Genomic DNA, 14,141 nt, shown 5'->3' with positions numbered 1-14,141 from the left:
GGTACTCGATCGAAAGCCGGCGCGCCGTTTAATCCCGTCCGAATGAACGACTTTGTGACGAGATTCGCGCGGTAACATCAGGGATTACGATATATTTCACGCTCGGTGCAGATGTAATTAATGTACGACCGGCTAGACGGTTGCCCCGCTTCGCCGCTAATCATTTTCACCGTACCGAAAGTCGCACGCGGAAAGAAAATATGGCTCATCGTCACACGGCATGTACTAGTCTTTAACTCAATGTTCGATGTAATCGCTTTGACGATACACCATCGTCCTAATTAGGTAGTAATTAGATTCTGTACGGTAATTCGAGTTCATCCATTCAACGGACGATGAAAGGAGCAATGAGCTTTGAGATGATCTCGTGAAAGTAGCCGGCGAAAAATCTCGAAATTCATTTCCTGTCTTTGATACATTTCCTATTTCTTCCTAATACACTAGAGTGTATCTAGAAATAATTATATTTAATTTTTCACACAATTAACAACTATCCCTTATTACAATAAATATCATTGCACGACTCAGTGGTCGAATTGAAAAAAAAAAACGTCCGCCTCGGATAGTCGGAATATTCTTTTTCAGTCATAGAGTTCGAGTTGTAGTTCAAGATAACGTTATGCTGACGTCTCACCTTTTGAGATGCATTTTTTTTATTGTACATTATTTTATACGTCCACTTACACTTTTCTTATTATTTCGCACTTTAATGAAGATTATTATTACTGTTTAAGATTATTATTATTATTTAATGTATATCGATCTAGTTTCGAACTTGGTATTATTAACAAAATGAACTTTTATGTTTTATTATAAAATAAACTGCTAATTGCGCACACAATGTACCGTGAAATACATAGCAGAGCTGACGTAGAATGGAGAACGTGAGGCAAGAGTGCGATTATAAACGCAACAGAAATTCGTACAAAGGGCAACAGAGGCAACGTTATCAATCCAATGGACCGCCAGCTCCGAATTCCGTTGCACCATTCGGCCACCTTCCCCGCTTTGTGCCCGCCGTTATTTACGACGCTCAAGCACGGCTGTGTAAATTATGGCGAGGCCGGGTTTCATAAATTCCGGGACGAGATATGGAGCGACAAATTCAACTCCCAGGACCCGGCGCCCCGGTCGCGGCGGGCGCAAGTTACACGCGCGGACGCGCATAAATACGTGTGCTCGCGCACGAGGGCTCTCTACGTTCAACCTAGTGCGTGTGGACTACGACCGGGCTACGGATTATCATATGTATACCGACTTCCTGCTGCGATAAACGCACTACCTGCCCGCGTGATGCTGATCCGGATACGAATCGTCCTTCTCAAAAAAGTTCAAGGTATGTTGATTTTCGAGATTGATTTGAATAAATAATAGCCTGAGCAATAGTGTGAACAATAATTTAAGATATTAAAAATGTTTAAATAAGCAGTCCATATATTTAGTGTAGTGTACGATGAATATAAAAAAACTCGTGACTGAGTAACATATTTTATTTGAATTTAGCTTTAGAATTATTTCTCCATACCAAATAACGCGCGCGATTTAGACAAAGGGTGTTTTATTTAATGGTTAATACATTTTTTCGAAACGTTAATTACTGTAATAATTTTCTGCGCATCGTTTACAGCGCTAATTCCTAATGGCCCTTATTAATCTCCCCTTATTTTTCATTAACGTATACATTAAGGAACTTATTCACTTCTTTTCTATTTGTCAGGCTAAATGTTTATAATCATTCAGCAACAATAATTTTATTAACATATATCTCTATTAATAAAGTTTCCAAAAAATGGATCATAACAAGTAAAAAATGCAAGCCAACGTGAGCTATATAAGCTGATTTATTAAGCGTGATATTCCTAATGTAAAATAAATAATTCTAAGGAATATAAAATAGAGATTTTGTTTAAAAACCATAATTATCTGTTATTGAAAAAAAAAAAAAAAACACTCAAATCGATCGAGTGAAAGACAATGAAAAGCAGCAGAACCAGACTCGTAAGTGCACGCTATACGGATTTTAGACTCCCGTAAAAATCAGTAACATCGACAAACACGAGGAGAATGGGTGGAGGAGGATGGACAAGGCTATAAGGAGGGGAAGGGTTGAAGGTGGGGAAAGGCCCGAACGTCGTGGAAAGAACCGCATGGAGATCCCAATCTCGCGTGGAAGCCTCTCCGGCAGTGAGTAAAAGGTGGCTAACATCTCGAACATCGTCCCTGTAATCTAATGAGCACCTGCTAGGAGTGCCGCCTACACTCTACATATAGAGAGACAGACGCTTCTACGTAAAGTCGCGTATGCGATTCCAGGGCCGTATCCGTCCGCCTACCGGTGCTAACATCGTTTTAGTCGCCTTCGTCGAAACGTGTTATTTGTATCGTGGGAAATCTTTTCCGTCGATCGTAAACCGCTCGAGTCGCAATATTGTAACGCGGAAGGTTTACTCTCTCGGACGTTTCATTGTCAAACGTTAGAGTCCCCGTACATACTTTCCGTAACAGTAACCGTAAGATGTACCGTAAGAATCGTTAGAAAATACCGATCAATCAAGAATTGTCAAAACTTTTCAATTCTAATTAGTTAGTTCAATCTTACGATACGTCTTACGGTTATTGTTATGGTAAATATATGCGATGCAGCTCTTATTCGAGCAAACAGCAGCATTTGTTTGATGACATAAGTCGATATAAAAGTGTAGTTCTATCTTTGTTACTCATTAAATGTTAAGAAAGATAGAATAGTATTTGCGTCAACTTATGTTATTAAATGTAAAACGTTCATAACATCGTTAAATGTATAATAATACGATGGAAACTCTACAATTGCATGATTTACGCAAATGAATTATCCTGCATTTTCCCCCGAGATCGTTATTATTGTACTTAATTCCCTGAGCCTCTCTTTTTATATTCTATTTTCGTATTTTGTTGCATCTTTTCCTTTCTCTCTCTCTCTCTCTCTCTCTCTCTCTCTCTCTCTTGCTGTGGATGGCACGATGCGTTGAGATAACCGAAGGTATCGGATCTCGCGGAAGACAAATCGCGAGCCATGGCGAGAACGTTCTCCTTCGGCAGCAGCACGCGCATATATCCTCGTGTGAAATCTTTCGGATCGCTGACGGATAACTTCCAACGGTGTAGACGCGGCGGATGGATCACGGACTCGTGTCGTACGACGGCTCTGTACCTACTCGCCATCAAACAAACGGCCCACGTATAAGTCCGACACTCGCGGACGCGTATATACGTACATTCGGATCCGAGAGGGAAGAAAAAAAGTAAAGAAACAAAGGGAGAAAGAAAATAAGAGGGAGCTACATGTTATGAGGGTACAGGTGTGCTGGTTTGTTCTCCTTCTCCGTCTCCGTCTCCATCTCCGCCATCCATGCCATTTTTTCCCCCCCTTCGTTCGCTGACGTAGCCTACAGACGCGCCGGTTCCTCTCCGCTCCTCTTGTTCATTCTCCTCCTTCCTTCCTCTGTTTCGTTCATATAACTTCTTTTCTTCCTACAGCCCTCTTTCTTTCTTTTTCAACCGCACCATCCTCGTCGCCGTTCATGAGACGACGACGTTCGCGGCCACGAGAGAGGATCCGCCGCTCGCGTGTGCGTGAGGTCGCACCGAGTGCGGGTGAAAGTCTAACCGTGGGTCACTCGCCAGCCGGCTAATGTAGGTGCATCTATATCGCCTCGCGCGAGCAATGGTCAAAGCCTAAACTATAAGCGCGTCTTTCTCGCTACCATCGCGCCGATGCGATGAAGCGGCACGACTGGACGGCTATCCTATTGTCTCTCGCGCAGCAGATTCGAAAGATGCGCCGCCACCCCGATAAACCCCGACGGCGAGGTCCCCTTCCGCATGAGGAAGGCTCTCGCGCTCCGAACGCCGGGCGAATCCTCCGCAGAAATGATTATTACGATATCGCGAGTAATAACGCGAGTTGATAGACGCGTTAACGCGTGCTAAGTAGCGGTTGTTACGTCTTCTCGCGTTGAATCCGCGGATTTCAGCAGCGCTCGCGGATCGCGGCTTAACGTCTATTCAGGTATTTAGATGCCGCTCGGATGTGCTGTTCCTCGACTTTCGTGCAATTTCTCGTTTTTTTTTCGAGAAACTTTCAACGTAGAACACAATTAATAAAAAGTACAATCACCACAAAATATCAGTTATAATACATATATGCGAGCCTAAAAATTCGATTCAATCTATTCAGTAAGTGTTTCTTATGAAAAAATATGTTGCTACGGCGAATCCACCAGGTGAATGTAATTGTAAACATACGTTTGCCGTTGAATTTTATCAAGCGATTTTGACGTCAATTTTACATATGATTCCCTTCGCAATAATAATGCGTCACTCTCGAGCGGTCTTGACATTTTGTATCTGCGAATAGATCGCGCATAGATCGTACCTTCTGCTCTGAAAATTACGCGGGCAATCGTTAGAAACTGGCGAGCGCCTTGGTGAAAGCGTCGGTTGAAACATTGTCGCGAGGCGTGGGTCGCGGGGTTAGACGATACGCGCGATTTCGCTTCGTCCACGACCGCGAGCGAGCGAGTGCGACTCCCTCCCGCGCGCCGGAAGAGTTGTCGCGCGTTCGCCGCTTCAAACGCACCTTTCCCCGTACCGTCGCGTCATTCAGTTACGTGGTATATCGTATGTATATGCCGTAATCACATTTGATTGATCGTCCACTGATTAATTTGGCGTTTCGATGATAACAGCTATTGGGCGGAGTACCGATCGATGTTGCGAAATTTTGATGCGCGACTAATATCGTCTGTGAGATCTAAAATCTTATTATAGACTATGCAATATTAAGTATGCCAAATGTTTATCTTCAAATATAACTAAGAATATTAGATATCAAAAGATAACCTAATTCCTTAAGTTAAATAATATTTTGTTATTTTTTTACTTCAACGCGTGTGTTAAAATGTAAATTAGTATCTACTTCTATAATTACACAGAGAAAAAATTTTGCTACGAATGTCTTATGCCCGAGAGTGTACTTTGAAATTATGAATTTTGACACAGTAACAATTGATCAAATTTGCAAAAAAAAAAAACAGAAAGTGTGAAATTAACTCTCCACCTAATTTGCCTAAATGAACTTTCTATCGGCCAAATTGGACTTTGAAAGCACAGTTGACATATTGATAAATAATTCTGGTAAATAAATAAAAATCTGTAAAAAAGAAGTGAAATTCAGTTCGACTTCGATGATAATAAAAATTCGTTATTGTTAAAGCTTGTAAGAGTATGAAAGAATTTTTTTCAGATTTTTGTTCAGTCCGGAATAATCTGCTGTAAAGTTTAAAGACCAAGTGGCCGATGGAAGATGCGAAATTCCACATAGTCGACGGAACATTAAATTCATGTTTAGAAAAGAAACGCTCAGAAGAAGTCATATATTCATTCTTTGCCCTAAATTCTTCAGGCATGCTTTCTTCCACAATATTCTTATAAATTGTTATACGAAATAGGACGTTCACACGGAATATGCCTAGTTTGAACGAAAATAGAAGTGAGAAAGGTTTTTGCAACAATTCCTTATTTAAGAAATAAGGAATTCTCTTCCTAATGGAATATAAGCTCCTATAGCGGGGAATAAAATTTCGAAGGTATCGAATAATGAACTCCTACGAGCGAGCAATTGTGTACAGCGGAGACAGTGTTTTCACGGAGCGTTGCGCTTTGGTCGCGCGTAACTCGCCTCATTCGCCGCTAGTCACGCGTCGCATGCTCAGCGTTAACTCGCCTCGGAGTTGCGCTTACTCGAACGTGTCCGTAATACCACGCGGATGAGACAGACGGTGAGAGGAAGGAAAAGGAGAGGAATACGCAATGAAATATACTTTTTAGTGTCCGGCCGTTGGTCGTACGCCGCGTCGCTGAGTCTCGCGCGGTGACCGTCGCTCGCTTGGCGACCCGACGAGCGTGCAATTATCTCACTAACATTAATACGACGAACACGCGATACTGGCGGCGAGTCATTACTCCCGTCTAACCTAATTAGCAATTCCTCGACCGCTAATTATTATTAATAGGTGGACATACCAATACGCGCGATTAATCGCGAACGGTTATACGTTGAGCCTGTACCGCGCGCCTGTTGTTGCTTGGGTCGAAGGCAAAGTAAATAAGGGAACGTTGGTAATGACCATTAGGCGAACACAATCGACGCGCTTATAATGGTCGATGGAGCGTTTTACTTAAATTCCACCAGAGATCAGCGAATCCCTTGACGTAATTATCCGCCGCGGTGCCTTCCGAGGTTACGGTTGAAGTCAGCCAAGTGGACGAGTAGTATCGAATCGCGAAGGGATAAAAGGGAAGCGAGGAGAGCCGGGGGGGGGGGGGGGAGATCGGGGGAGATGGTTACTTCTATAAGAAAGGAGGGCCTTCTGATTTATACCGTGTGCTTTATGAGCAGCCTGCCTCTCACGGTCGCGGTTTAAGTTTTGTCCGTCTCGGATCGGCACGCCAAACGGTGGAGATGCATGGAGAGTGACGTCGAGGGTGGTAGGGCGCAATAGGATTACGCGAATAACGAAAATGATGAACACTTTGTTCGCTTGTCTTATTTTCTTTCCGTCTGAACAACATTCTTACACACGTATTTACTTAAGCTTTATGCTCGATCAGAATTTTTTTTTCATTCAAACAAAATGGGATTCGTGACTCGAGGATAATCTGGTTCGAGAGATAATAATTCTTCGTTTCTACAATATATTGGCCGGTCAAAAAGTTAATTGTAACTCGAATTAACAAGGAAACCGCCGGTGTCTCTCACCGATTTTAATGGGCTTTGGGCATGATATTGTAGAGCATTAAATAATATTAGATCTATATTTTTTAATTTAATTGTTTCAAGAGATTTAGACCAACCCCTCGAAATTAATCATTTTCTTTTATTTTCAGCGAATACCTTCCAATTGCGAGATATTTAAACAAAAATTTTATATTACAGTTTTATGATATTTGGTATACTCTTAGTAACAATGTGATTTCAGATTTTTTTGAAAATATCAGAAATGAAAAAAATTCATTATTTTCGTGAAGTTGTTTCGAGCCTCTACACCTTAAATTAAAGTATTGTAGAAAAGAAATAAAGGTTTAATAGTTTTTATGTTCTATAACAAGAATGTAAAATCATATTTTCTATTATATGCAAATGAAATAAATTATGCGGCCCGAAAAATTTTACTTGTTTTTAAAATGACACTTTCTGAAACCCTTAAAAAAAGATTACTATTATCAGTGCTCTATAAAGTAATACATGTCTAAAGTTCCTCAAAATCGAAGACAGTTGTCAATAATTTTCTTGTAAGTAAAATTCCACTTAATATAACGTACTCTCGACATTTTTTGGAGTAAAATTTTCACTCTAATCCTGAAGTCACTGACCAGTTCATTCCACATGAAGGAAGTATTCACTTTAATAGAGTGAATTCTTTCACGCTAAGACAAAAAGTGAAGAATTTCAATCTTATTTTTAAAGTGAAAACGTTAACAAAATGTAATAAATCGAAATTCATATCTTCACTCTTTAATATGTTTGTACTCCTGAACAGATAAAGAGATAAAGTACTTAGAGACTTCAAGACTTAGTCAAAAAATGCCTACAACTTTATGATTAGGTTACAAAACATCCTCTCTCGGAGAAAAGTTACCCTTTTTAGAATCGAAGAATAAATCCAAATAAAGAGCGAACACAATTTCACTCTTTTGAAAAAGTGAAATTTCATTCCACTTCAATTGACGGTATTTTCATGAATATTTCGAGTGACTTTTCACTCCAAAAGAATGAGATTTCACTCTAAGAAATTTCGAGAGTATAATATAGAGGTTTAGAGAGTTTAGAGATTGCACGACAACGTAACAGTTCCCGAGGGCGGCTTAGGGAGAATGTCGCGCGAGTCGCGAAATAAATCCCATCGGACTCCGCGACGATTTTTCGCAAACTATGAGCAGGTATGTTGATTGCGAGCAGCGATGCGCATAGAGATGCGCGTAGATGCCCCGCTCGCATAGCTATTGCCGAAGCGGCACAGCTATGCGCCACTATAATGCCGCGCAGCGCAGCGCAGCGCGCTTGAGCGACATCGGTTAAACGATGCTCCCGGGTGAACACAGGACATCGAGGGATCGCTGGACCCCGTTGCTGAGAAAAGAGATAAGCCGCGGACACGTGGGAAAATTACTGCGCGGCCACTCCACCGATTCCTTATAGACCCTGGTCGTCCATTGTGACTTCAAGATCGCATACCACTATTGATTTATTCTAAATCGCCTTCCGCCACGATACGCTTCGCGCGCCGGTACGCGCTAGTTATTTAAGATCGACCGGCACGTGGAAAAAGTTAGAAAATATAGCGTTCCGATGAGGAAGAGATAATTAAAATTATCAGAGAGAGAGAGAGAGAGAGAGAGAGAGAGAAATTAAAAGATAAAAGAGATGGATGAAAGAACTTACCCCTTGCGTACCACCCTCAAGCTCGTTATGTATCTGCTATTGGATCTTCTGGAATTACATTGTGATTCCCGCCCAGATTAATTCGAATACCCATTAATACTTTTGAGGCTTTCACGGGTATTTTCTTTAAAGGTACCAAAGAGGTTGCGGTATATTATCGCCGTATCGTGATCCATTGCTAATGCCAATGTTTTGTGAACCTTGCCGAGGAGCGCAATAATACCGAGTATCAGTGCGCGCCTTGCCCTGATGAAATGAACAGCAAGGTTCATGAAACGGTAATAATCCGCGAATCCTTTGGCACCTCAAATACTCATTGTATTCCCGGTAATGTCGAAAATTGTCATTACTTTCAATCGAACTTTCAATTAAATAGACAGATATCTTGTTTTACTTTCATAAGCGGTTGCCGCTTTTGATTGAGAAAATGCATCTTACACAAAATCACATCTTTAATTTGTATCCAATACGGATACAGCTTTTACAAGAATCGATTCGCGCGCAACGGCTTGCGTCGTATAAATAAAATACGATACTGCTAGAGTTCTCCTTTGCTTCTCTAACATACGTTCTCTCGTATATCTTATATTTTTTTCTAACCAAGAATAGTGGATTTCTCCGGATGGTTTACGAGCGAATTCTACATCCTTCATTCACATAGAGCGCGGATATGCTTTTGCGTTCCCAACACGACGCAATGGCAGAAACATGACGATGACAGCGGTAGCAAAAGCAGCAGCAATAGCCGGCAGCTGGGTGACTGCGAGGACAAACATATCAAGAAGGATCGGAGCGGAGAATGGAGAAAGAGGCGGATATTCGCGACGTACGAAAACGAATGTTCAGAACACGCACGAGCGAAAAACTGGTCGTGCCACCTACACACGAGCGATACAGGGTCGCGCGGCGGGGTCAAAGGTCGGGCCCCCACGGAGCAGTAAACGCAATTTTTGCATGGCGACCGAATGCCAATGAAAACCGGGTTATTAATAAATCGACGTAATCGCCGCGCGCGGTTGTCGCGGCCGTCGCGGCCGTCGCGAGACGAAGGGCGCGACAGGGCGTAGACCCCCGAACGAGTGCGGTTATTCTTGAGCTTTTATAACGCTCCTGGTGGGAGGAATAAATTAAAAATAAAATAAACAGGGGAGAGAAGGTCAAGCGTCGCGACATTGCATTAATAAACTCCCCGGGCATCGTGCTTAAGAGGTTCATTCCTCCGCTTCTCCCTTTTCCCTTAGTCTCTACTTCTCCATCACCCTCTTTCACTCTCTGCCTTTCTTATTTTCTTTCTCCCGTCTCTGTCCATCTCACCGCCGTCCTTCCCCATTCGCTATCCGCACGATATTCTTTCTCCTTCCAGCGATAGCCCTTTGCCTTTTGACCGTGGTAAGTGCTTAATTCCATCAAGTCTTAACTTTCGGATTAAAAGAAGAGTTAAGAATCAGAATTTTTTGCAAATACGAAAATATTTGCCGAGATACACGGGATATAGCGTTTCTTTTCTGATACGGTCGACAACTCTTCCACGGCTAATCCCGCATGTTTGTAACTAACGTATTTGCCATCGTCTTATTATGTAAAGTCTATTACAAAAGTCTTACACTGTGAAAAGTCTATATAACGAAAAAAGAAGGAAATATATACAATATAAAAATATGTACATATAATACGTTGAACAACAATAGTATAATAATATAGCAATGGAGTAAATATTGTACTCACTGCTACATAACATTTATATGGTAAATAATTTTAATATTATTTTCGAACTTTCGATAAATCGATCTCTCGTAAAGCGAAAAGAAAGCGGAAGTCTCACAATGAGAGACGCCCGTGCGTTTGTGTCTCCTCTCGTCTTTGGAAACGTGCCTCGGTACCGTGGCTTACCGTGAAGGAACAGAATCCAGGATACTCCAGCATCTAGATACTTCCTCGGCCAGCTTGAGTCCATATCTGAGCGTAGATCGGAATTCAGGTACACGGTAGCGCTACCTCGAGGCGCACACAGCTCGTGAACACACCACCACCTCCGTCCGCCGTGGAGGCAGGGAAAAAGCACATAAAGGAAGACGAAGGCAAGTAGGAAAGACGCGGAGACGGGGGTGGAGAGACGATTGGGTGGAACCGAACGAGCGGGAATGAGGTAGAAACCTCGCGGCGGGCGAAAGAGAGACGCAAGGAGGAGTCAGTTTGCGAGAACGGCCAGGTTGCGCAGCGACTTCGGCCCCGCCGGCTCTGGTCGTTCGGTGATCTACCGTGCCGAGCCAAGCCCCTCATTAACGCCTTTGCTAAGAAATTACACGCAGTCGGTGGCAAACAAGAGCAAGAAGGTGTCGGCCGCGCTCGTTCTGATACACGAGACCAGCGCGCTCTTGTCCGCCGCCTCGCCTCGCCTCGCCTCGCTTCGCTTCACCTCGTCGCTTCCGTCCCGTTCTCGCGCGAAGCTCGGCTCTCCTCCCCTGTCGCGCGAAGCGTGCGAACCTTTGCAGCCAATTCGATCGAGATTCTGGTCCAGATAGCGCGCGCCCTCGCCGTACGTGCCCGAGAGAGCCTCCGCCTCGAGATCGCGCGAGATTCGAGCTTCACCGATCGTATACGCTTTAAGCCAACATTTCGCCGATTTTTACCGTTTCCGTTTGCTTGCGAAGATTATCGAAGTATATCCAATCTTTTATACGTATATATATATATATTTTTATGTCAGATTAATTAAGATTAAATCTTTTATATATTTTAATGTCAGAGCAATTAAGATTTAAAAATCGTTCAAAAGACTTATCTTCGGTTTCAATTTCAATGGAAAAATAATTGCAACGTTTCTGTTTTAAATTTATCAGAAACAGTAGATTAATCCTACTAGTAGGTCTTTCGAGCTATTTGCTTGAATATTATATATCCATCTGTAATGTGAATTCCGGAAAATCACAATCTAATAAAATTATTTGCGCTAATACGCTATTTTTCCTAAGAAACATTTTTTTTGTTTTTAATTCACTATACTTTGTCATAATCGCACGTTTAATCATGCCCTAAAAAATGAAACAGTGATGAGATTCGTTCATCATGCAATCGCACCAACAGATCAGAAAACGGGTTCTCTTCTCTTGTTAAACTAGGCAACACCCAGAAACACGTCTCGAACTTGGCCGATCCCGCTCTTGTACGAGTTAAGAGCTCGGAATAAGCTCCACGCATCGCTAATCGTGAGACCAAAAAGTCATGAACTCGATCGTTGTACACGACAAGACACGCGCGTCGGCCGAATTCCTGTAGGGTCGTCCTGCCTTCCCCCGCCCGACCCGTCCTCCCCCGCCCCCCCCGCGTTCAACCTCCCGTCCTTCGCGTTGATGTCTGGTGCCCGCGGTCGGTGTTACGATCGAAATGACTGACGTACTGACGGGAAACATTGCGGCCCCCCGCTGTCGAATGTCGTCGGCCGGATCGGCCGAGTGACCGATGTGGGTGAATCTTTTTTCAACTCCGACGAATGGCCGTGAGAGATGGATAAAGAGTCGGGAAAAGAGAGCTGAAATAGAAATGCTTCGAAAGGCAGGTTGCGAGAGAAGTTGCGGGTAAACATGGATAAACAGATTTGTCGAGTGTCATGGCCGGGAATAATCGTCTCTCTCTTACGTTTATACCTTTATACAGAGAAACCGCCAATATGATTGACTTCACTGGTGGAGAAGCCGAACGCTCTCGCACCGTTGCTGATCCGCGAAATAAAATAAGCGTTCCTGAGAAGCAAAGTATGAAATGATATCGAGCTCCTAGAACAAGGTACGTACGGCGATACATTTGAAATTACTTCCGCAACGGTTTGAACCCTGGCAATCCGTGCGAAATTCACGGGCATTCTCGACAATAAGTAACGGTTGTTACGGGCTAACGGTCGAACGTCAACGAGCAGTGTAGAGCCGGCCGACGTCGTCTAGCTGAGGGCCGATCAAAATTTTCACTCGGGCGATGCGCATAACTCGGTTGAGTTGTTGCATCCACCTACCCTGTCCGGGATGCCCATCATCGCGGCGCGGTGCCGGCCCGCGGTGCACCTGGGATGACGGCTCTCTGCAAGATTGTAGATCCGTTAAACCAAGCGGAGAGAGAAACCGCGGCCGGCGAGAGGAGACGTCGGGCAGAAAGATACACAGCTGAATCAAGTATCGCGCGCGCGTGCGAGCGAGCTTATACGTGACTTCCGCTTCGTATTGAGAGTAACGTCGGCGAGTCGAAAGTTTCGAAGGGTTTCCACGATGGATGGGAGAGAAAGCGGGGGGGGGGGCGGCGGGGAGGATCAGCCACGTCGTGTCTCCATTTCCTCTACGCGCGCCGCGCGAATCCTCGTTACGTTGCCGCGAAGGAGAGCACGCGCGTCTCACGAACGCGAGGCGCGACCGTGTAGGCGTGTAGAGAAGTAAGAGAATGTCTTCCCGTGTCTGCCAGATGTCTAAACGTTGATAAGCCTCGGCGAGCGGCTAATAGCCGTTTAATAAGATTACGTCTCCGGGCGGACGGACTTGACGTGGCCGGAACACGGCTCTCTTTCTCTCTCTCTCTCTCTCTCTATCTCTCTCGGGCCGGGCCCGTTTGCGTTCTTACGGCCCGATTTTATGGTCTCGCGGGTACATACATAGATTACAGCTATACATGAGCGACGTGTTGCGACGTGGTTACATACGTGAGCGCTAATGCGATCGTGTCACCGCGCGGTGCCCGTTTTTTTTCGTCAAGCGAATGAGCTTTCAGGACGCCCGATAAAAGCTTCGTTGCGCAATATGTATCACATGCCTCTTCTGGGATAATCTGGGACAATAAAGCTTCAAATATAATTGAAAAGCACAGGCAACAGGAATAGGGAATAAGAACAGATTTCAATCTATCATTTTGCTGAAGTGTCTAAAATATTTAGCTAGATACAGATTTGAAGATAATTTTGTTAGATTATCAAAATAATTATATGTAGGACGCTCAATGCTAAAATGTCAAATCACTTTTTGAGATATCGTTTAATTATCATGCTTGAAATTGCTATGCAATTATTTAGATCGTCCGAAAAATTATTTTCAAATCTGTATCTAGTTAAATTTTTACATGTTTCAGCAAAATTCTTTCTGTACATCGATATATATATATAAAATACACGATTTCTGACAGATTGAAATCTATTATTTTCTGTTCTTATTGCCTGTGCTTCTTAATTGTGTCTCAGACTTAACATTATCATACCGATGACGGATATCGTGCGATCATGTAACCCATTTCCCGACGATAATCGCTTGCGCACGATGTTCGTGGGCAACAGTCGGCTTTTTGCATCCGGATAATTCCTAACATTGTTTATGGAGGCTCGAATAATAATTATAAAACATAACGTTGTTGTAACGCCCCCAATATTGTACATCGTGCTTGCTTGTAAGCCTCGATAAATGTCGTGTCGCTATATCGGACGTCGTTACGTGTCGCACGACCGGTTCTACGCGCGCGATATAGTATAATTTATTAATGCATAATTCACTGTATTTTATTAGGTCAATTTAGTGATATAAGTAATTAGCAGCATAAATAATATCTCCGGTGCAAAATGCTTTAAATAAGTATACTCTTTTCTATACGCGCGGTGTCATAAACCTATAATTTTATATTACTTAATTGCTCA

Source organism: Trachymyrmex septentrionalis, unplaced genomic scaffold (genome assembly GCF_001594115.1).
Source record: "Trachymyrmex septentrionalis isolate Tsep2-gDNA-1 unplaced genomic scaffold, Tsep1.0 scaffold87, whole genome shotgun sequence".
NCBI classification, from domain to species: Eukaryota; Metazoa; Arthropoda; class Insecta; order Hymenoptera; family Formicidae; genus Trachymyrmex; species Trachymyrmex septentrionalis.
This window is presented reverse-complemented; position numbering follows the sequence as displayed.